The sequence below is a fragment of the Empidonax traillii genome, unplaced genomic scaffold (genome assembly GCF_003031625.1).
Source record: "Empidonax traillii isolate 1590-97213 ecotype Southwest subspecies unplaced genomic scaffold, ASM303162v1 scaffold125:size1524877, whole genome shotgun sequence".
Lineage (NCBI taxonomy): Eukaryota > Metazoa > Chordata > Aves > Passeriformes > Tyrannidae > Empidonax > Empidonax traillii.
The window spans coordinates 649,866-674,771 of NW_020955318.1; the positions used below are offsets into that span (position 1 = coordinate 649,866).

The 24,906-nt window shown below is 40.9% G+C and overlaps 1 protein-coding gene and 2 long non-coding RNA genes across 4 annotated transcripts in view; 1 reads left to right on the forward strand and 2 right to left on the reverse strand.

The window, feature by feature from the left end:
- Nucleotides 1-19,268, forward strand: part of LOC114057282 — a 28,945-nt gene extending 9,677 nt beyond the window's left edge. The window contains exon 3 of the long non-coding RNA XR_003571174.1: nucleotides 19,225-19,268. This is a non-coding gene — a long non-coding RNA (uncharacterized LOC114057282). The remainder of the gene's footprint in view (nucleotides 1-19,224) is intronic.
- PPARGC1A (PPARG coactivator 1 alpha) overlaps nucleotides 1-24,906 on the reverse strand; it is a 372,463-nt gene that overhangs the window by 88,887 nt on the left and 258,670 nt on the right. The window lies entirely within an intron of this gene.
- Nucleotides 318-19,580, reverse strand: LOC114057283. Its single transcript, XR_003571175.1, has 3 exons — nucleotides 19,492-19,580; nucleotides 446-524; nucleotides 318-361 (listed from the first exon to the last, which is right to left on the reverse strand). It is a non-coding gene; the product is annotated as an uncharacterized LOC114057283 (long non-coding RNA).

Below are 24,906 nucleotides of genomic sequence, written 5' to 3' on the forward strand. Positions count from 1 at the left end.
TCTCAGAAGTTTTACTAGCACAGTATGTGTCGTTGCACTCTTCATTCCAATGTATTTAGTTTTTCTTGAAAATCAGTAGACACTGATCTGTAACACAGACCTAGTACTTAAGCACACTCCTGACTAGCACTGTACCAGTGCTGTGTGTAAAGCAGAGATGGTGATACTCCTCCAAGAAAATACAAAGAATTTCTGAATATTATACCTGAGAAACAAGGTGAGATACTTATTTCAGAGTTAGGACAGGAGTAGTTTACCTGTTCCTTCCTCTCCTTACCCATGACCAGACTCTGGCAAATTTTGCTGTTTCACTGCTTGGGAGAATGAAAAATGGTGCTGTCCTTTAGTCTCTGTACCACACCTAAAAAATACATTTCCAGGAAAGTAGTATTTTCTGCGTTGCTTTCTGGTGGTGAGGCTCATATTATTAATGCATTTGGCTCACCTTCCTGCAGCCAGGCATGCACACAACAGTAGAGGAGACCTGCAAACTGGTCACAGTTATACTAAGAAAACATCAGGTCCTTTGAAACATAAAATCCACAGTTTCATAAAATGGGTCAGTGCTGAACAAAAATCTTCTTTCTTGGAATTAAAATAGGCAAGGTGCTTTCTGGTATTTCACCTGACTCACATATTATCACAAACATGATACATTAAGGGTTATAACTATGTTATAGCACCAAAAGGTCCCCATTTTTCACGTTTTGCTCTTCTTTGAAACTATTAGGCTCTACACTGGCATGAACACACGGAAAGATGTTGCCCCTGTGAGAAAGCAAAATAGTATACCACCTTTCCTGGATGAACTAGGGGTAAACTATGAAATGTGAACAGATGTCTTATAAAGTATGAAGAATGACAACCAATGTTTAAAAATAGGCTGAAGAAAACTCTTTGTAAGGTTTGGTTTTTTCCTTGCTTTGGTTTTCTGTATTAACACTTGGGCTTGCACCCAGTATTAATCCCTCCCATATTCCTCAGCTCTTGTGTAGAAGAAGCACCACAGCTGCGCCATTTCGAAGTCTGCACAACATGCTGTACATGCCACTGGTTGACATTTTATTGACAACAAAGGCCCGCAGCACAGCAGTGCTTTCAGAGATGGGATTAACATAATGAACTCCATCTTCATGGCTTTTTCATGGCATTTCTTTACATAAAAGAGCAAAAAAAGACCCCAACCAGAAACAGACATTTTTTTTTCTACTCTTTTAGGACACAATCCCCTCTGAAATAACTGTACAGTCCTAAAGGATAGAAAAGTCTATAAGTAAAGAACACATGTGCATTTGTAAGAACAATATAACTGCTGAAAAACTAGGGTAAAAAAAGATACTGACCTTTCTATGAGGCAAGACGAGCTCAAGTGTGGGGCCTGCACTAGTACAACATTATAGATGATCGAGTAAACTCCATCATGAGATAGTAACACGAATAATGCTGTGACCTCCTACCACCCAGGGACAGGGTGAAACAATTTTGCAGCAATGCAAAACACCAAGGTTTCAAAATTCTTAAAACTACAGGTACAAAATCCAGTAGATATTGCTTATGTCAGTCCCAAGTCAAATGGTCCTCATGCATGAGCAGCACGCACAAACACAGCCACTGAACCCAGCCTAGGTTTGCCAGATGCCCTGCCCATGTTTGCAGGATGCTCCCAAATGCAGGAAAGAGAGTGGCACCCTAAGGAGGAATCAGCAATTTTGTCTGCAAAGCTGTGATCTTCCCCTCTTAAAGCTTCAAGAAAACTCTTCAATGAAAAAGTTCTTGGCAGAGTTTTCATCTGTTCTTGGCTGGACGTGCTAGGCAAGTCTGAAGCACACAGAGATCTGCTTTATTTTTGTCCCAGTACATGAGTAAAATCCCACAATATTAATGTTTTTTACACAATGAAGTGGAGAAATCACACAGACATAAGTCCAGCTTGAATGTAGTTGCTAAAAAATGAATTTAGACCATTAGGAATTATGGTTTCTGATTGTTGCAAATTTTCTCCCTTTTCTTTTGGTCTGTCCCTTTCTGAAGTCCTGTATCCCAGCCTTCATTTTGTAGCCTTCTACAAATACATGAAAAAACTACCTATGTATCTACATGAGGAACTTATTCAGACCCTTTTGTGGGTGACAACAGAAGAACATGGCAATTTGGTATGACCTCAAACTGCAATTTAATCAAATTAATGTTGCAAAGGTGCCTTAGTAAGAGATCAAAGTAAAAAAAAAATGACTGTAAAAAAATCAGAGTGGCCACCAATTGCAGCAAAAACCTGTCTGCAACTGAATTGCCAGCTTTAAACTAAAACATTATATCCACTTAGAAACTAAAAGGTGCAAACAAAACATGTGAACTGCTTACAAAAATGGGACAAATTACCCTGGTCACTGTGGAAGTAGAGGGTATTCAACAACTTTTCTAAAAGTTCAGTCAATTTGCAGAATCATAACTCAGTTTCTCTAGGATGTTCTGAGATCCTGAAAACCAAACATGTATCACGGACCATATCCAATCCCTCCACCCTGGTTCACAACCTTTGTTTAAGGAAGACATATAATCTGTATTGTGAAAAAGGCTGTGCTCATTTTCCTAAGATACTTTCCTGTGACTTGAACCCTCAGTTATATAAGAGTGGGAAGCATGGACAATTCATTCTTAATGCTAGCTCAGTCCTGGCCTCTCCTGGGCACTGGCTGAAAATAATACTAAACCATGCTGAATCATTTACAGTAGCTTTATGATGTGGATTATCATTCAGCAAGGACTGACCTGACCTCATCGCACTCATTTCATGCAGCAATGCAGACTGGGCTCCAACCAGAGTCTAACAAATGCCACCCACATTGGCACCAACACAAGTCATGCATTCATGTAGAATACTCACTCGTAGAATAAAACTGCTTTAAATTTATTCTTGAACTGAACCTTCAGTAATTGTCATATCCTTGCCTCTTCTGTAGGCATGGACAGTGCTTTAAAACTGTAGGCTGCCCAGACATACATGCAGTTTTTTGTTTCAAGCAGCTTCCCCACTCTTATTTTCAGAAGGGTACTAGCCATTAGGAGAAAATATTTTGTTAATCAATGCTTCCAGCAATCACACAGATTTCTAATGCCTCTGCTAAAATAATGGTCCTTTATTCTGCTTCTTCCTCCAGACAGAGATTCTGGTCACAAGGCATGGGAACAATTTACCTTCTCTTGGACACAAGAGATACTGTGCTACAGCACAATGCAAAAATGTGAGCTCCTCAGTCATGCAGAACCTGGTCATATGGCTGCCCACTGAATTCCTTCTCTTTCCACCATCATAAAAGGGAGTACAAGATGCTGTTGCCATTTATATTCCACTGATTACACAAGCTATTTTCATGGCAGGACTCTGCTGTTGCATTCCATCTCACAGACTGAAAAGATTGAGCTTTTTTAGTGGATTCTATTAAAATAGATGTTGGTTCCAACAGGACAAATTCATCAGGTAGGGAGCTTTTACAATGAGTCATTTTAAGGTAATCTTTGTACACATCCTCTTCAAATAGCTTGAACTCTTTGAACGACAAAAGTGCACAGAAACAATGGTAGCTGTGAGTGGAGAAGAAATGTTTTAAAAGCTGGTTTTGTTAAATGTTAAACCAGAAAACTAAACTCTGATTTTAGACTGGATTTTTTTATGTATATTCCCATCCTTACTGATATCTTTCTACTAATAAACTAAGGGAAACAAAGGTTTTAATTGCAGGACACTTTCTTTTTTAGTCATGAACTGTCACTATCAATCATTTATGTTTTCTAGTGAACTCCTACACTAAATAAAAAGAGAATATAAGAATAAATCTTTTAAAAGGAATCAATTTGCTGCACATCAATCCCTGCAGGCCATGTGCTCATAAGTCAATAGTTTAAAATGAAAACATCTGATCAAGGTAATACACCTGTTAAAGGAGCATAAAATTCCAAACCCAATGGTAAAATATAAAGATTATGAAGCCTCTTAAAGGAGCCATCAAAGTAAACTATTACACAGATACATCTGCTTCATACTAGCACCTGCTCCATCAGTGCCACTCACAATAAATGAGCATTAGGACAAACATTTCATAGAGCATCTGCAGAAAATAGTTTTTTTCCGAAAGTGAGTAATTCAGCTCAAGAAAACAAAAAAGTAATTATTTAGCCCTGCATGCGCTTTTTAATAAAGTATCTCCAAGCAAGAAAAAAATATTAATGATCTGAGCTCCTTACAAATCTGTGCATTAGCAGTTTACCAGTCATGTTTTACAGATGGATCAACTCCAATACACGATAGGCAGAGTGAAGTGACCAGCAAACTTGAGCGTGTTGAGAGCTGGGCTCAAGCACACTCCAAAGCTCACAGGGAACCAGTACTATCACTGCTGCTATGACTATTACTATTATACCATTCAGGCACTTGTTCTCTTTTTCCTACCTCAGCGGCTCTATCTTTTGCAGTTTTGCTGGAAGAGGAAACAAATCCCCTCACCAGCACAGGAATCCTTGCACTTTTCCAGTGTGTCGTTTCCCCCCCTTCCTTCTCAAGCAATACAAATCCCACATGGAAGCTCTCTGCCAACATACTCACTTGTGCATGTGCTGTTGGTAGAGCCAGGGGGATTTTTGTTTCTCTTTTGTTTCCCTCTTTTTTTTTTTTTACTTTTAATTTAAACAAAGAGTGCTTAGGGCTACATCTGAGGGATTTTTGAGCCCCTTTCCAAAAGCTTATGGGCCTTTTGAGTCTCAGTTGTAATTAGTCTCAACCATATTTTGTAGTGCTTGTGATCCCAGTTGGGTTTGGCCCTGAGTTTAAAATGGAGGGAAGGGTTGGTACCTGGTTTTCCTGCTCCAGACTTTCTCCACCTTTCCCACTCATTTTTTTTTTCTGAGGTTTTGCAGACATGAGAGGAAGAGAAATATAGTTGCATAAACAGGGCCAGGAGAGCAGCACAGTTTCTCCTTCACATGACACCTTTCTGTTGGCCTTCCTCCTGGCTCCCAACCAAACCAGTGGCCAAACCTCCTCCAGCTGCACAGCCCCAGGAAAGGCTTTCACAATGCTGATAACACAAATTTCACACTCCTGCATCTTCCCTTTATGCAAAAGAAAGATGATCCCAATACCTAAACTTTATATCACCCTGGTCCCTGCCCATGGATGCTGCTGGGGGGGCACAGGGTGCCTGCAGGCAGCTCCCAAGGGGAGACAGCGAGTGCTTCCCACCCAGCGGCTCATGGGCCCACAAGAGGAGATAAGTGTGAACCAGAGCCCACCAGTGTTTCCCTTTTTACTCCAGAGGCCACTGGTGTAATGTTACCCTCCGCATTACCACATGAGTAATGCCACTCATGTGACCAGAATTTCCAGGTGTGGAATTCAGATTCTTTGCACCTTTGACTTACCTCATGAGGGAGAGATGCCATGGTCCCAGCCGCCTCAGTCCTGAGACCACAGTCCTTCACCAGGAACCCAAGCTTTTTCGTCCGGGATCCTCAAAAAATGGCATTTAACACATCTGTCAAAGTGGTTGAACAGTCAGGACCACTGTCAGGCTTTATATAATGCTGCATTTTTGGCCTTGTGTTTGAAAAGCCCGGTGCAGGTGTCAGCCTGTTTAAAGGGTACAGTATGTGTGCACACCTCGCCTTCCCCGTCAGCACACAAATTGTTACATCTCAGAACGTATTGCCTTGGCACTGCTGACATTTATGTAGAACAGTGAGGTCTCTTTTGCCAGCTATGACTTCAGCGTCATTCTCAATAACTTTAAAAGATCAACCATAACAAAACAAAAAGGCTTCTGAATTTTATTGGCACGTGCTACCACAGGAAATATGAAATACAGGCACCTGTCACAAGTGATCCTTTATTTTTTGGAAAAACAAAAAAAAAGAAAGGAGAAAAATCAAACAAAATAAAATAAAATTAGAAGGAGAAAAAAATAAAAGAAAAAGAGGGCAAAAAAGCAACCATAGCCTGCCAAACTGCTCTGATCTGTAAGGCCAGTTTAAAACAGAGGAATGATTCAAAAATAGCCTTGTCTGAAATATGGTACCAAAGGTAAGTGCAGTGAAGAAGTGTTCCCAGGCAGGGCAAGGTAGAGCAGGTGCCTGCTTCGGGCATCGCTCACAGGGTGACAGAGCTGCTCTGGAAAGAAGGGGTTAATATCAGCTGCGTGTTATACTCAGCGATGCCTTAAATAATCATCACATGGCTCCTGTAATCTGTTCCATGCTGTCAGCACTGGGTTAGTCATAATAATATCAGATAAGAGCTGTTCAAAGTGACATACTAACCAACATGAGAGCCACATGACTTTCTGGCTACATGGCTGCCCTTCACCTGAACTTTGGCTTAGATAGTTTTATACCAGCACAAGGTGCGCTGGCGTCAGAGCGACTTCTCTGCATCGGTGGTGGAATACTGCCAGTACCCCCAAGCACCCCACAGCCCTTCCTCTGCAGATGGGAGGTTCTGCTGCTGGGGCACCCTTTGGACATCCCCCTCCATTTTTTCTAAGCTGGTTGCAGGGTAAGGGAAGCACTTCTGGCAGGGGGCATGTGGGGTGACTTTTCCTTTTTTTTACCCCACTTCCTGTCTCTCTCCTGCCTTCTCTGTTGCAGGCAGCCAAACAGAGGAGCAGAGAGGCAGGGGAGAGGCAAAGTAGGAGGAGGAATCCTAGCTAGGGAGCACGAGGGGGGCAAAAGCAGGGGAGTGGTACTTGAAGGTGAGCAAGTGCCACAAGGAAAAGCAACAAGGCTGTAAGGATCTGCAGCAGGGAGGGCAAGAGTGGGCAAATTGTGGTGGTCCAAAGAGGGAAAGGAAACATTAGAAACAGAGAAATCGGTGCAAGAAATTGACTTTTAAAAAACAAGGACGAAACTAGTTGTTGCATGCCTTGAAAGACATCAAAAACAATGAAAATGCAAGAAAATGCAAGAGATCCAGCACTCACAAGGTGCCCATGGCCAGATTCAGAGAAAGGAAACAACTTCCTCTGTATCTTATGCAGCACAGCTCCTACTCAGCAGCCACGTCAGCCCAGGGGGAGTTAATGTGATCTCCCCAAATAGCTGTCTGCTGTTTTCTTTTTTAGGCTAGAGAGCTGCCTTTTTTTGTTTGCGGGTGTAAAGTTTCCTGAACAATCGTGCCTTGGTGTTCCAGAAGGCTAAATAAATACAAATAATTAATAACAGCAAGCCCCGTCCAGCAGAAGGCTATGAGCTGGTGCTGAGCAAACCAGGGAAATGGTACAAACACCCTGTTTATAGAAGAGGTGAAAGGAAATCTGTTGTGGAGTTACAAGAGGAGTGAAGACATCTTTCTTGACAAGTATCATGTTATCCTGACAGTGCTCCAGTGGCACAAGACTGCCCGTGTCCTACGGCTCCACTCTCAGGCTCTACTAGGGTGCGCCTCAGTAACACTGCAGAGCTCCAGCAGCTGCCAGCCTGGCTGCACTGTGCGGAGCAGCTCTCTGGAGAAGGCACAGGGACAGCTGGACCGCCCAGAAATGAGAAGAGCTGAGCAGGCCAGTGCAGAAGATCAGCTTGGGAAGAGCACAAGGGGAGGAAAGGGAAATGTAGAAAGGAACTGCTGTGTGAAGGAAAGGAATTCAAGGGAAAAAAAGTAAAATGAGTGAAACAAAAGGGGGGGGGGGGAAAAAAAAAAAAAAAAAAGAAAAAAAGGGGGAAACATAGCATTAAAGAGAGGTTAAAAGAAAATGGAAAAACATTACCAAAATGTATTTTGCTTTATTTTGCTGAATTATCTCTTCCCTTATAAACTGTAGTGTACTTCATCTCTACCTCCTAAACCAGTAAATTTTGCCCCCTGAGGAGGTAAATCTGGATCCTCCTTGAGGAAATCTGGATTTTGAATCTTACTGCTAAGTGTTTGGCAAGTGTTCATCTGTGTTACATTAAAATGCCAATGGCCACCTAACATATTCCCATATGAGTCCCCACTAAGACAAAAAGGATGGTGTCAAACAAGCTTGGTGAAGCCATGGCATTGTAAACAAAGGGAAAAAAGGGCAAGTGTTTACCCATCTGCCAACAGTCAGCATGGGCCAGCTGTGGATGCTGCTCACACGGACCTTGTCCTGAAGACAATGTATAGTGGTGGCTGGATCAGACCCTGGCTTGCCAAAAATTATGATCCATCTCTCACTCACTCAGGAAGACACCTTCAGCAAGGAGAGAGAAAACCTGCACAACAGCAGTACATTCCTTCCCTAGCACTTGCAGGTCTCTCGAGTATTACCTAAATACCTGCTCACCTGGTGTTGGATTTAAGGAAGAGTAGAAAGGGACACTTACATTAAGACTTATTTACAGAGGCTAGGTTGCCTACAGTCAATGGACATAAAGTGGCACCTCTGGGCTCAGTTAAAACCTGAGTCACTTTATGGACGTATCTGTGTTGCTCTCTTCACTGCACAGAGAACTAAAACTAACCATGCTCTCAAGTCCTCAAATTAAGTTGGACAAATCTAGGAACATGAATTTGTTTCCTAAAATTAGGTGGCCTCAGTTCCTGCATTGTTCTTGTGAAGACTCACCTCTAGGATATGATGGGGAATCTGCTAGTGTCATCTCAGAAGCTAGCACCCTTTTTTCTACCTAACTGAAGCCTGAGAGTGTTTTCTCTTCTGGTAACATGTCAGAACTGGTGTTACACAACAGTGAAATGGCTGGAAAATGGTTGCCTGCTTTTTTGAGTCCTCTAACCCTAAGCAGGGCTCTGGGATGCACTCACATCTCCCTCTATGAGAGGTGGAAGGTATGTTAGCCCTCTTCTCTTACTGAGCTGTGCAGAATTTTGTTCCAAACTATGCCATTTATTATTCATTATTATTTAATGGGACCAAAGAATGCAATATGTGTAACCAAGAAATGTGCCAAGTAATGTTCTTTCCTTTAATGGCTAGATCAAAGGGAACTTTATGAGGCTGGTGCTGGCTAAGTCAGTAGTGGCATTTGCCCCAGATCCTCTGCAGCACACCTTACTCAACCACAGTTTTAAAATCTTTAAAATAAGGGACCAAAAGGTCTGCTAGGCACCTAAAGTTCACTTGCCTTTATGAGCTTTTTTTTCCCTTTTCAAATAAATGTTTTTGGAAGACATTTCTCTAAGCCGACTTGCAGTTAAGTGCTTAACATAGCATCTCGAGTACTCAAAAAGCAAACAGTCCTTGGAGAACACTTTTCCTACTCTTGCTCTAAATGCATGTAGTGGGTGATGGAAAGGCTCTTAGACCTGCCAGAAAAGGGACGATTTTCTGATTTTTCTCTTTTCTCCTTTAGTCACCAGCTGCTTCGTCAACAACTAGATATCCCCCCGCTCCCCTCCCTGCCTCGCCCCCAGTAAGATTTGTAAATGTCTCTGGAAAAGTTGTAAAACTAGCTCTAGCAGGATATGCATTCACCCTAATGCTGAAGACTCTCAACTGTGATAATTTAGCAGATCATTAATCCCACTCTCTAAAGGAGGCTGTAAAGCAGAACTAAATATGCAAATCCTCTTGTGCTTTAAACTTGCATCTGTCTGTCCGTCCATCCAACTATCTATCCATTGTACTGGAATTCTCCTAAGATCACGCTGTATTCTAATCCATTAATGTAGCTCAACTGGAGCATACAAGATTAAATAATAAGAAAAAAAAAAGATTTAAAAATAACATGGAGGCCTCAGTACAGTGGGCAATCTCCCAGACTTTATGATCTGCACCACACGTGCAGAAAGGGGTGCGCACGGCACCGGGGGTGAGTAAATTAGCCTTTTATCACCACCCACTGACACTCAAGCACCTATTACTGTAAGGCACAAGTGCAAATGAGGTGGGTGGCCTCTTTCTAGTCCACTTCACCGCACTGCAATGCAATCTGTCATGACCTCCAATTCCTATCCAGGACAGCGAACACTGTGGTATCAGGGGGTTTGGGTATTCTGGCATGGCTGCAGGTGGTATGCTTGCGCAGTAACTACCTGCACAGTGCCCAGGGCTAGACATTTTGCTCACATGAGCAATAAACTCCCTCAATCAAATGTAACTAAGTGTATAATTTACTATTTGCAGCTATTCTAGCATGGAACTATTCCTGCTTTAACTTAGATTCTTTTAGGTTTTTCTTCTGGCTTTAAATCAGAATCCTAAATGAACATTTTAAAATGTAATGATCTTTGCCCCTTAAAAATTGCAGTATCAACGTCTGTGGGGCACCTTCACAGCGAGCACTGCAGTGACTTTTAAGATGCAGCACAAATCAGACTGCTAACAAATGCAAAGTAACATTGCAGGTGAAAACTCAACAAGCAGTCCTGGACCCTACTATACATATGCATTATCCAGGTGGAAAGAATGTCCCCCATCTCCTCAGTGGTTCTGGAGAGCAAAATACAGTAAAAAGAATAAGCAAAGCTCACAGAACCTAACCCGGTGGAAAATATCAGTTCCTGCTTGAACCACAGGAGCTCTGGAAGGCAAGAGTTGCCTTATTTCTGTTCAGGGGAAAAAGGGGCACTGTGCAGATGGGGAAGACCCAGCTTCAGCAGTTTGTGTCAGGGAATAACAGATTTATTCTTGGTTGGAAAGCCCTGTGGGGAGTTGCAGCAATCTTAAGGCTGGAACTAACACAATCTCTCCAGCAGCCACAGGACTCCACTCCTGTCTGGAAGTGCAGCTGATGCTCCCATATGGGATTTAGCTGCTGGCAGAGAAACTCTCTGACTTGCTACAGAAATCTCCACTCTCATTCCTCAGCCACTTCAGTGTACTGTGCGGAAAGCTACTCATCTAGGGAGACCTAATGGGCTGTGTCTGCCTCTTACACCTTTAAAACCTTCCTATTCCCTCACTGAAAAGCTCACATCCAGAATATTCCTCTGAGAACCTTGTGGTCAGAGGGACTACTTGGGCTTACATAAGGTTGTTTTCTGAAGACCACTTCTGCCTCCCCATTGTTCCAGTAGAATCTGGCACAGTCCTATATGGAGCTTGCCAGTGGCCTTGGCACATCAGAATCCAACAGAATGAAGGCTGAGAACTGTGGATACACCGTGGTGTCTTGAACACAGCAGAAATTACACACATGTGCCATTTGTATGTATGTGTAGGCACATGAGAACTTTTATATTTGCTTGTATATACTCAGAAACCTGCAAGCACTCCAGAAACCAAGCAACATCATCTGAAATCTCCTCTTAGACATTTTTCCTTCTCTCTAACCTGCTACAGGCAATTTCCTCTTCCCACTGTTCATGACAAGATCCCCTGGGTCCAGCTCAGCTATTTGGGCTAGACCAAAAGCACAATTTGCTGTGCCCACTGGATGGTCTACTGACCATTCGGTGATGAAAGTAACACAAACCTCGAATCATTTCATGTCAGACATACAGGAGGTCACTGCTTTTCAGTGGCCTATAAAGGTAAACAAATGTGGATACCTATTTCTGCTACTGAAACCAGAGATGAAAGCAACACAAAAATATTGACCTTTGGCATATTGAAACTTCTATTCAGTGAAGCAGGACTTGGCTTTTAGTGAAGATGTTTGATGGGACAGAAGAAGAAAAAATACATAAATAAATTTATACATATCTAAAAACACACACAAAAGATACAGCTAGATTCACAAGTAAGAGAAGGAATAGTAGAAGCAAACATAATTAATTATGAAATTAATTTCACTATAGAGCATGACAATAATGCTAAACCAGCTCCTTAACCTCTGCTCCAAACAATGTGGCTATTGTCTCCCCGTAATCCCATATCTCAGGTCAGGAAGCACTGGATTTTGTCACTCAGCACTGATGTGTGAACTCATATGGAGTTTTGCATCTTTACACCTTGTATCTATGTATATACAGACCCACAAAAAAAGAATTTGTTTACTAAATAATCTGTAGTGGGAGGAAGAGATGGAGAGACAGACAAAGAGGAAGGAGGCAGGCAGGCAGGCAGGCAGGCAGGCAGGAAGGAAGGAAGGAAGGAAGGAAGGAAGGAAGGAAGGAAGGAAGGAAGGAAGGAAACCAAAATCTGATACTTATGTGTGCATAGGTACCAATTAATTCTACCAATTAAAATGGCAATAGAAATCAAACCAAAGCTGCAAATACTCAACGCCTAAATATTATTGTAGTGTCCCATTGTGCCTGGGCCTATTCCAATATGAAATAGCTCAGAAATTAAAAATAGAAACAATAGGGACTTTAAAAAATTAATCCTCACTCACAGTGCACACAAACACATTAAGCTATTTATTTTTATGTTATGTGTCAGCTCTGCATCAAGAGAATTTCACAAATAACTCTGTGTCCCATGCTCTATTACATGCATGGGGTATTCAGAAGAACAAGAGTTTGCTAACCAGACACCATTATAACCACAAGAAATTATAGGGCTTTTTTTTCTGCAATAGTTTAACATGATTTTAATTATATATGAAGAAAAATTTGAATAATTAGCTTTATAAAAAACTGCCATTTGCTTCAACAAGTGTTTAGCTCTTTTACTCATAAAATGAATCACATCCATCCAAATTTCAGGCTCACAACAAAGAGCTGCTCAAGAATACAATGCAACGTATTCTGACAGCATCTCCTCATTGCTGAAGACAAGTTTACAAAAGGAAGAGCAAAGTAAGGAAGCAGTCTTACTGTCTGCTATCTACAGGGTCATCCCCAAATCCAGCTACTTGGTGTTTGTGTGCCACAAGCACTGTGTTGAGGAGGCATTTTACAGACTAGCACAACATACTGCAGGATGTTTCATGCAGTATGAAGCTTAAAGCAAAGTAGAAGAGCTAATAACTCTGCTCTTATACCACCAGCATAAAACATACCCCTGCAAAGGGAAAGATTAGCATTAATTGCCTGTTGTCAAATTCATCATTTTCCCCAATTTATTAGAAGCTTTGTGCATTGCAGCACCATAAGAACAACTTTGTGAGTACTGCAATACACCAATCTTTATTCTCCCTTTGGCAAATTAATGCAGATATTTTGCCTTATGATAATTCCTAATTAATAAGAGGGTTAGGACAAGTCCCACTCATTTGGAACTCCAGTGCTACTGTTATTCATTTGAAATTCAACTCTTTAAGTTTTTAAAAAAATAAAATATATGCAGCTCTCTCTTTACCACATTCCATTTACTGCAAGAATACTTAATATTAGTAAATTGGTCCCTTTGGGAATCTAAATGTAGGCACATATAATAATACACGTTGAAAACCATAATTCTATCATAATCACTTCTCATTCCGGATTGTTGGGTTTAGGTTTTTTGTTGTGTGTGTTTGGTTTTTGTTTGTTTGTTTGTTTGTTTGTTTTTTGGCGGGGGGAGTGGAATTGTTAATTCAAAAAGGAGACTTCATACTGAAGAGGTACAGTAAGATTTGGCTATTTACATAAACAGCTTAAGTTTGAAGTGCAAGCTCACTCATGTGCAAATAACCCTTTCATACATTAAAATCTTACGTGTAAAGCTAGAGAGTTAAATCAACTCTGCACTACAGATTCACTTCAGGTAGTCTGTACAATTTTCTGCACAAAAGACCATCAGGTCAGCCTGAAAACCACTTGAGAATGATTTAAAATATAGGAAAAATAACACAAGCCTGTAGATCAAAGCCCAGGGCTATGTTTTCAAAGGGTGTTTACTGTAGGTGACTTATGTGCACAGTATGTTCTTACATCTTCCAGGTTTTTGAATGGTGGTAGGGACAGGCAATTTTAACTCATTCTGAGTCTGCAACTTTAATAAGTGAAAAAAATTGTGAGGCAGACTCCGCAGTCAGCAAAAGCTTCCCACATAGCGCACTCCAGTGAGCAGGAAAGAAGGGTGTGCGCAGGGGAACAACAACCGCGAAGAGGCTTAACCTGATTTCCTAGTTGGTATTTCCAGCCCTGCTGACGCACGCCCAAGAAGGCTGCTCGCATGCGATCTGCCAAGGTGTCGCTGCAGGGATCTCGGTGCCGGCAGTCCCCTGCCATCCTGCTCCCGCAAACCTTCGCGGCAGGAGGGAGCACCTCAAGCCTACGGCCGTCAACGGGGTCTGCAAATCACCACTGAAGCAAGAGCGGAGGGGCAGCATCTGGCCTGATGCGCTCTTCAGAGGCACTTGGCATTCACATTTTACAATAGGCAGGTTTTTCACAAAAGAAAAGGAGGAGAGGGGAGAGTATTGTCTTTCTTTAAAAGGATAGTACATTAGTGACGATATTTTTTTGTTAGATCCCCGTTTGTCTGGTTGGGGAATTTATGGACTTTTAAAAATAGATTTTGCCAAACAATTGTGTGGGCAACTGCTGACTTGCAGTCTGCAAGATATCTTTCCGTCAGCCTCAGGAAGATTAAAGCAGCTTCTATTTTCATCACAAGGGAGCTAAGGATGTAGGCACAAAGGAAAAATTCACTTTTTGCCCACATCAAGCTGAGCCTCTTGCCAGACGATGCAGCGTTCACTGCAACAATTGCCAACATAATGTGTTACCTTCTATAGCCCCTTCAGGTTGAAGAATAGCCTTCTCCTGCTACACGTAGAGAGCAGGAGTATTTCCCAGTTCCTGGGTCTGCTGTTTAACACTAGGACAACTTCCTTCCTAATGCTGCATGCCAAAAAGCTGACAAAAAAGTACCATTGGTATACAAAGGAGGAAAATCTCTGTGCATCACACGCATTTAAGAAAAGAAATAGAGATGAAAATAAAACATCCTCTGAAAGATCACAGCATTACTTATTCTTGTATCTTCTTTTAAGTCCTGATTCTAATCTCACCAGCATGATGCTCAGAGAGAAAAGCAAGTCACAGCCTCATATGTACCCCAGTTAGATAGATGAGGGGGGAAAGAGCCCTGCCAGCATATCTGTACAAGACAAACCTTGCATTAAATAGGGATACAGGGACTCAGAAACGAGAACGATCTTCTCAGATGTCAAATCCAGGCCCCTGGTGTCCCAGGCTACAATGTGGTGCAGCTCCTCTTGGAAAGCTATCACCAGTTCCCATAAGGAAAGTCCCCTGCTACCCTCAGAAGCAGGCTCTTCCAGAACTTCACTCCATTCATGGTCTAATCTTTCTCCAATCTTCAACCTGCCTTTACTCATAGCTAGTTTATATCCATTTATGCTTGTGAAAACATTGTTTTGTAGCTTGAACAGTCTTGTCTCTCCCTGGTGTTTATCCCTCTAAAGTATTTATGGTAAGCAATCGGATCCTCTTTCTGCCTTTGTTTTGCTAGTCTATCCAAGCCAAGCTCCTTAAGTCTCCCTCACAAGACAGGCTCTCCATTCTTCTGATCTTCTTGGTACTCATTCTAAACTGAATTTATCATCTGTGCACACAGATGACCTGTTGTACATAGTATTTTTGATGGGGTCACATCACATAATATGCCATGGAAATAACATAAACAGAAGAGATGTGGGAGAGAATCTATGGGATGTTCCAGTTATCCTTGTATACACAGACTCATAAATGTACTTGGCACTTACTGACTCAAAGGCACAGATATATTAAAATGTAAGTACTTAGACAAACAAAGACAGGAATATTTTCCTTTGTTTAGTCAGGAAAAAAGATAATTTTACCCTGTACCTAAATGTAGCTTTGGAGGAAAAAGTTTACTCTGGAACCTATTGAACTGAAACCACAGCTTTGATACCATGAAATACCATCCTCCTGTTTATAACAAGGGAAGGGCCCTGTGCCATAGTTCCTATTTCAAGCCCTGATAAAAACCTACATGAAGTGCAAAATGTGAAGGAAAACTTGAGGAGAAGACCAGCATCTTTAGCAGCTTTATTTTCTTCAGCCTGATCTGAAAGTTGTGCTGCTGCTGGAGAAGCAGATACAGAGACCAAAAAGCAAAGCACCTCATCAACTTTCTGATGAGGCAACTGAACCACCCCCACTTGCAAGCACATGCAGTGACCCATGAGTACATTTAGGAGCCTATTGCTAAGGGCCCCCAGCACAAAACTAAAGTAAACCAAACCAGGCAGTACTGTACATGTAGCAATTGTGTCAAGGTATGCCAGAAGTCAGCAGGCTTTCAGCAACATCCCACATAGGGCTGCAAACACTCGTGCCAGTTAATTAGCAGTGGCATTAAACGAGAAAAGGGACACTGAGTAGGACACTGGGGTTAACCTTACCCTATGTGAGCTGTGCCATATGATCTTTTATTCCATCTGTTATCAAGATACTTCAAGAGATTAATTCAATACTCACAATTTTGAATGAGCAGATACCATTTTGTTACTCCGTATCATACTTCACAAGTCTCAAATGTTCAGCGTCTGATTGACAGCTTGAAGAGGTGCCACAAGGTTAAATGACAGCCTATCAATTTTTCAAGGGCAAGAAATCCTTTACGAGACATTCAGAGGTTTTTCCTTTTAGCATTTTTCCATTGTTTGCCTAACCTAAACCTCAGGCACACACTGGAGTTTAAGGACATGCTGCTGTAACAGGGATCATCAGTCAACAATGAAAAAAAATCTCAGAAAGGTGAACCATATGCCCATCCTGAAAACACATACAAATTCTGGTAGTCGCAAAAGATATTGCTGCAGGTTCTGCTTCTATGGTAGAGCCTCTGCCATTAGTGCCACCATGCCCAGTGTTGGCACCCGCTCCTGAACTCAAGCGATAGCCCTCCCATCAGTTCTAGAAGGGACTTATTTCCACAGGCACCACCCACCACAAAGGCACCTTGCTCCTCTAACCCTGAGATAAAGCTTTACGCCACATCAAGGACGGCATGAGAAAAATGATAGCTTTACTACTCACAACAATGCAAGGGGAAGATGAAGCTGTGAAAATCCCCGAGCTCGAGGAGCTGCTCTACTGGACCGTGAGCGAGGGCAGCCAGACAGAAACATGCAGCCAGGCACATGCAGCACGGCTTTTCTTTATAGGAGGAGACAAGTGATTTCCTGGCATATGTGCAAATGCCTTGGAAAGTACCGGCAGGCACATATGAACATTGCCTGGTAGCTGGCAATGCCTGTGAGCATGGGACCCCTGCTGTAAGGGAAGCTGGATGGTGCCCCTTGTCCTCCCAAGTGACAGCCACTGCTGGCACGCAGGTTGAGCACTGCTCCCTGCCTCATCCTGCCTGGCACCCAGACTGCACAGGACAGGAGCTGGACAAACATCAACAGCAGCTTTTTATCGGCCACTGGAAATAGGGCCAGTTAGTATGATCGAGTCATTAATCTGCTGTTATACTGTAGGTCAAAACGTCCTTCTGTTTAGACCTTATTGTCAAAGTCTTCTGCTTCTTCAGTATCATGATGTACTGTTCTGAGAGATGTAACTTCGTGTCACTGTCACTTTTCCTGTATGTGTTCTGCTCTTTGCCTCTGAGACATCTTGACAGGCTGATATACAAACCAGAGACGCAGAGGTGGTTGTAAATACTGCACTAGGATCCATTCCTAAAAACTTGAAGAGACTCTAACACAACTAATTGCACATGTGCAAGGAAGAGATTGACTTGAGAAATTCATAAAGAAAAAATATTGCATTAATAAATTAAGAGCTGCAACCTGTCTAAAGTTCAGCTCTATCGACTGCTAGAACATCTGAATGATTGCTATAATTACTGTAGATACCAGTGCCACTTTGCAATATGGCTTCTTGTGCTTGTATTGTCTTTCCCATCTTTGCAGCAGTATTATAGCTCCAAATGCAACTGTTGCTGAATTTAAGCCGAAGTGCCTGGAAGGCAAGGGCTGTATTTTATACCACTATGCTTCTGGTGCTTAATTGGGTCCTAAACTAAATATGCTGAATATATACTTAATTAAATGTGCTAAAGAAATATTCTAGGTGCATTTAGAAAAGATTTGTTTGGTCAACTAAGATGTTTTGCAACTGTAATTGCATTATTGTTATTGGCATTTCTAAATCACTCTCTGCATTTCCTTTGGAATAAATGTCTTAGTAGCTCACCACTATAATGTATTTCTATGCTACAAAACTGGAGGAACACATTATATATTCATGTACACTTGGCTTTAACCACTTACAGTATAAAAATGAAGTAAAGATTATTATGCAGTAAGTTTGCTGAACAATCATTCTTTTAAACCATAAATATACTCTGCATATACCACAACATCCACCCAGTAAGAAATTGGGTAAACAGAACTCACTTATATTTTGAAATTGAATGGACGGTTAAAACTGAATTAACTGGGAAAATAATAGCATTTCAAACAAATAAAGAATAGTTCACAAACTGTAGTATAACACAGCCTATTTCTCTTGCAGCACAGGGAAGAGAGAGTTATTAATATCATGCATATTCCTGATTCATATACATTCATTCAAAACCAGGTTTTGATAGTGGTCTTAAACAGCTAAAATTATAAAAAGATAGAAAGTCCCTTTATATTACATTTTCTGAAGCATCATCAACACTGCAGCACAGCAAAGGAAATCCAAATCCATTTTATCAGCTTCTAAATGTAATGTATATTACCTGTGTGATAATATCTTCTGTCAAACTATCCAAGACATTTACTTTCTCAAAAATCACAATCAAAAACAAAACCAAAGAACACAGGACATTAAAACAGAAAAGGGATGGTCTTTAGAACAAACTGACTACACTGAATGTGGACAAAGAAAAAAAAAAAAAGGGCAGGTTTAATTTTTGAACTTTAGTAGTTTTTTAATGTACAGGGACTTTTCACTGTTTCTGTGTATTGCAGTTTTGTTAACAGGCAAGTCCCAGGCATATGCTTTTATAACAAAAAACATATTTGGTTTTAGCATTCATAATTCCTTTAAGTACTTTTTTTATCAATTTTGTCATATTTGCAATTTTCACTTACTACATCTTTCACATTTTATATTTTTTAACCTCTTGAGAATCTTCTCTTCAATATTTTGGAGTATTTCACGTGGCATGAAACACAAGCAGATACAGTATAAAATAGCTGACTAGATTCAAGTTCAGAAGGCATGGGAAGAAATCCTGCTTGATGTGGTAGATCTCTGGCCACAGATCTGATTTTGTATGGTGTTTGGGGGAGGGGGGCAGGCCATGCCCCAGCCTAGCAAAGCTTTTAAGCACACACTTAAGAACATACGATTACTTTAAATTACTTCAGTAAGATTATTCACACACTTGAATTAAATGCTCTTCTAGATTTCTGCCCTTATGCATGGAACACACTTAATCTCTGCAGGGGCTCCCAAACTGCAGAGGGAATGTGGGAAAGGAGGATGAGGCACCTGTAGGTATTTTCAGGACCTCATACCAGCACCCAGGTGAGATAAGGTAAGATCTCTTTTAAAATCAGTTGCAAGCAGCAGCTGCTTTCCAGTGACGAGATGGGTGCCTCTTAGAGAACCAGGGTGGGGGGTTTCTTACAGCCTATTAAAAAGGGATTCATAGGAAGTTTTCCTCTTGTCGAAATAGAATTATTGATCAGAAATCTCTCTTTTCAACTTACATTTTATGCAGATAAAAAACATTCTTCTTATGAAGCTCCTCACTTAATTGTCTGGTATTGGATGTTTTTCAATAATTTTGGGATGGAGAGGTGGTACTTTGCCAAGGAAAAAAATACAAACAAACAAAAAGAAGCTCATCTGCTGTTAAGAGAAAAACCTTGCTCATGGTCTAGTTTTCATCACATAGCAGTATTAAAAAAAATTTTGCTTATTTTTTTTTTGCTTTTTTTTTTTTCTTAAGATAGAATAACTTTATACTATTTCCTGAACAGCTTTTGTTTCCTGATCCCACATAGCAGCTCCATTACACAGCTCCACTTGCCCAGACCTCGGCAGACCACAGGTTGGATGAGGCCAGGGAGAAGAGTTGCCCTTTAAACAGACAGTGCAGCTGCACGTAGGTTGTTTGGGGATTTAAGTGTCAACCTCTCTAACTAAATTAATGGGAATTTAAAGTGTAAGAGAGACCACCAATCCAGAGAAGGAAAAAAAAAAATCTTTGATTTGACATTACTTCATTACTTCAGCATCAGGACCAATCCAGAACAGCATTTACTTCGTAACTTTAACGGGTAGAATGAAATACAAGCTGCTTTTATCTTAATATACCTCATATTTCATGAGAATTATCATGTTGAAAATAGTTCTGAGAAACAAACACATGTAACCAATGCTGCTCAGAGTAGTTTAAAATCAGAACTTATTTGTCTGCTTAACAGACAAAACTGTTTAACATTTAAAAGTAGGTGGTATGAGAGATTTTGTTAATTTTGTATAATAAAGACCCCAAAACCCTGCAAGGATCTGTAGGCTCCTTCAGTAATTACGGAGTGTGCTGAAAGACTACGTGTTGTATTCCCAACAACGAGACAGAAGCACATAGTTTTGCTGCAGTCTTGGTACTTTCACTATGTGTCACTGTGCATCAGCATTAGCTGAAGAACCGAGAGCATGGCTAACAACAGAGAGAAAAGTAAAAACAATGACATACGATTTTTTCTGAAACATCACATATCTCTTTTCCATATATTAGGAAAAGGTTATGCTCTTTTTGCTCGTAATTATAAAACAAGAACGTTAATACCACAAAGGTTCAGCATAAATCAATTTCAAACCGCTAAATTTATTAGGCAGTGCTTGTAATGAATTATCTGGAATGGGAAACAAATCCAAGGCTAGGATTTTTTGCTGATACTTGCTAATTGTATCAAAAAGACTAGATAACATTTATGTTTCTATTAAGAACTGCTAATTTTTTTACACCTTACAACCATGGAAATACATTTTCTTAGCTGCAGAGTATACTAAACAAAGCTGATATATATAACTAGAATTGTGTTTAAAATGAATAAAAATTACTTATGATGGCATAAAAATATCAGACTAAATTATACTTAGAATTTTTAAATGTCATGGGGAAGTACTTTAAAGCATATCGTAGATTAACATTTGTTACTATTCCTGTTCTTAAAATTATTGTAAGTATTAGTAGCATTATTATTATAATATAAAGAGGGCTGCCAAAAAAAAAGCAGAAATCCTTGAGGTTGCCTTTTTTAGGTTCTGAACTAATGCTTACTAGAGTTAAAGAATTCTCAAGAAATATTTCAGATATACTATTACGAATGAATGAAAATATCATGGTGATTTAGTTTCAATTCTATAGTGGCATTTTTAGAAGTACTGATGTATGCCTATCATATGAATATATACATGCATTTCTAGTTCAGAGTTAGATCTTGAATGCAGCAGTCTACAGATAATCCCTATAATTAACAATTAGTCCAGCATTTTAGTTAGGCTTTCTCATCTGAAGTAGATAAGAGTCCAAAGAGAGAAAGAAAGAAAAGGGAAAAGGGAAAGGGAAAGGGAAAGGGAAAGGGAAAGGGAAAGGGAAAGGGAAAGGGAAAGAAGGAGGGAGGGAGGGAGAAAATAATTTTTTAAATCTGATGTAATGTTTTATTACTATAGTTTCATTCATATGTAGATATATAAAAATATGTTTTAAAAGATACCAGATATTTCTGTTGAAATGCAAGCCTATGGGTATTTTCATCTTGACACACAGGGGTCATGAAGAAATCTCAGGAGCTCTAAGGAGAAGATACCTCACCAGTTTATTGCAGGGATATGTCCAAAACCCAAAACTGCTGTAGCTCATGGCCCAACACTGGCAGTATCTTTTGGGCAGACTGACAGGAAGAAAATATGCAATATGAAGAAGTCTTCCTTCACTGTCTTATGCCATCATGTTGATTGAAGGGGAGGTATCACACACCACACGGTCACACAGAATGAACTCCACAGTGAGCAAGAAGCTCCACTTTTTGACAACAAACAAGGCAGGAAAGTGAGTGGACACCTGGTCATTTAAAATGAAGCAGGATTGGAATGTTGGGCCCATTTGCCAAATTGCTGCTGCTGTTCTGAGCCAGAAGAAGTAAAATGTGATTCCCTTAAACATTTCAGCTGTTGTGCTGTATCAGAAGGCACTCTGGGCTGGAATGTGAAAACAAGCCCAAATCATTGTCCTGGATTCTTTTCCCACAGTTCCTACTAGCTTTCACACAACCCATCTGACAAATACTGCCATTAGTGCATTACCTTTAAATTAGGACTAATAAAATCCCATCTCAGCTTCATATAAACCAAGAAGTACCTTTTTTTTTCATTTGCATAAAGCACAGTGTTAATTCCAGCAATTGCACGGGCAGATGATAGACTTCGAGGGTATGGTAAGTAATTCCAGCTTGTAAAGCCCAGTATGTACTGACAACAGAGAAAAGCAACTCACATGAGCAGTAACATCACCCATACAAGTCGCCTCCTGCCTTTTATTCAGCAATTCTTTCACCTATTCCTAAAGTTGGTTTCACAAGCAGTGCCTGATAGAGATCTCTCCATTGCCTCTGCACATACAACCTGCACATACAACAACATACACTCTCCTTACCCTCCCAATCCTTATCATGGCATGACATTTTGGTGCTCTTTGCATCTTCCACCCAATAATTGATCTCTCTTGGCTGTTCCCATCTGCTGCAGCACCTCTCACCTGGCCCCACAGCATCGTTTTGTGCGCTCGTGGTGCCCCACTCTATCTCATCATAGTTTTTGTAGAGAAAACCTCGTCACTATTCAGCTGCACATCCTACAAGTGAATATCCACATGTGAATATCCAAATGCAATAGCTTTCATTAGAGAGAGTTACTGGAAATATTTAAAATAACTATGCTTCTGTCTAAATTGGTTACTAGTCTTATAGTTATACTACCAGAAGGATTTCTAAAACAATTGATTTTTTTGCTAGTTAGTGTTTTTTATCAGACAGATAATGGGAGACAAGAAATAAATAAACTCAGGGAGGTACAATTACATCATCTTACTCTTTCAGCATGATAAACAAAATAGTATTCACTTCCCTCCCCAGAGTGCTATGAGGCTTATTCCATTAAGGTTTGTCAAGTACTTGGTTACAAGACTCTGTAAGTGCACGGTGTTATTAGTAAATATTAAATAGAAAACTAGATTCTAATTATCAGGATAAACAGGCTAAGTTCTGCTAAATGCACTTGGGAGAGGAACCCAGGACCACCAGCACGCTGTAGTGTTGCGCATCCTTATCAGATCCAACTCCTTTTAGCCTCCAAAAGATCAGGTTTGCTCAGGCTCAAACCTACCAGAATGAAAATTTATCACCACTACTATCCCTTCCTCAACACTGAATAAAAATTTTACTCCCACTTTAGGGCATATTATGCATAGTAGACTGATGTAATTTATTTTTCAGGCATCCCCAAACCTGCTCATCACCCTGTACAGCTGGGACAGCAACAGAGCACACAAGGTAAAGCACACAGGGCTCTGCTCCTGCACCTGGCAGGGGTCCCTGCCCCTTCAAGTACAAGGTCGACAGCCTCCTCTATCACTGGGCTTGTGACTGCCTTGCCCTTACATCCTGGCACCTGAAAGAAATTCCCATTTCATGGTCTTTCTGCCTTTTGCCACAATGAAGAGAGAAAAAAACCAAAACCCTCCCTGTAAATGTTTCACCAGACATAAAAGAGACATATAAAGCACTTGTGCAACACTGCATTAATGAATTAGAATTCAAGATAAAACTGCCCTTAATATCATGTGTGGGAAAAGGTCTAAAACATTTTTGCATTGATCATTCATGATTAAAACTAATGTCATCGGGTAGCTTTGGTAGTGGTTTTTTGTTTGTTTTTTTTTTTTTTACCTTTGCTGTCAAGTGAAGCCTGTGCTGGGCACAGCCATCTGGGGCTTTACATCTTCCCAAGCGTGCTGTGCAGTCGGATGGCATCTCTCGCGTAAAAAGCAAAGACTGACAGGGATTCAAAGGAGACAATTGCTGCAGTGAAGAATCTCCTTTCACATCAGGGAAAAAGGTTGGGATGGATAAAGCTGTGGAAACTAACACTTCTGGTGGGTAGAACAGGAGCCCTAGAGAAGACAGAGGGCCATTCACAAACAGAGCTTTTTTAGGAGCGATCATTTTGCCAGCTTTAAATGTCCTTTAAAAGGGGCCAAGTAACCTACACCTACTGAACTTCTCCCAAAGACTGCACAAAACATGGGGCCTCCTGGGTGTAGCTAAAGCTTTTTAGGTAGTACCTAGTGATGTATTTTGTTTGAAAGGAAAACTGCCTTCACTGTGCTCTGCATTAACAACCCGACCACTGCAAAGGTAAGAAGGTTCTTCCCACCCGGGGTAAGCTCAGAGATGCTTGAACACATAAATTTTGGACTACAGTGGCCTCTCCCTAGTGGGGACTACTCACTGAAAAGCAACATTTGCAAGACTGATGGTTTGGGTTTTCATATAAAAATCTCCTACTAGAAACTAGGTCTTGAAACACCAGCAAAGCAACTGGAAGCAAGAACATTAAGCATGATGGTTTGCAACCTCTCTACCTCTCTACCCTGAAACCTGTAACAAAAGGCTAAATTCAAACAAACAAACACAAAAACAAATGAGAATCTGTGAAGACTTAACACCAGAATCCTTCAATAATCTGTACTGAGCCATTCTCAGAATGGAAGACTTTCAATCACACCCCTTCCCGATCAAGATGGAGGGAGGCTGGGCTGGAGCAGCCTTAGCAGGGAAGTCTACTTTAGGTACACCTGGCAGGGCTGCTGCTAACACTGTAAGACATAGCTTCCCCTTTTATTTATGCATGGATCAACACCAATCCTACCAGCATGCCATGCTACCTGGATAGCTCGGTTTTAAGAGAGGAATTGCCATGTATGCCCATTTATTATGTTCTCTATTCATATAACAGCTACAGCCTTGTTCTGCAGCCACAACGTGGTTAGGCATAACCTGAGGCATCCTGAAACAGTGGCACCATCTCCTGCTTCTCAGAAACCGCCTTCCAGCACT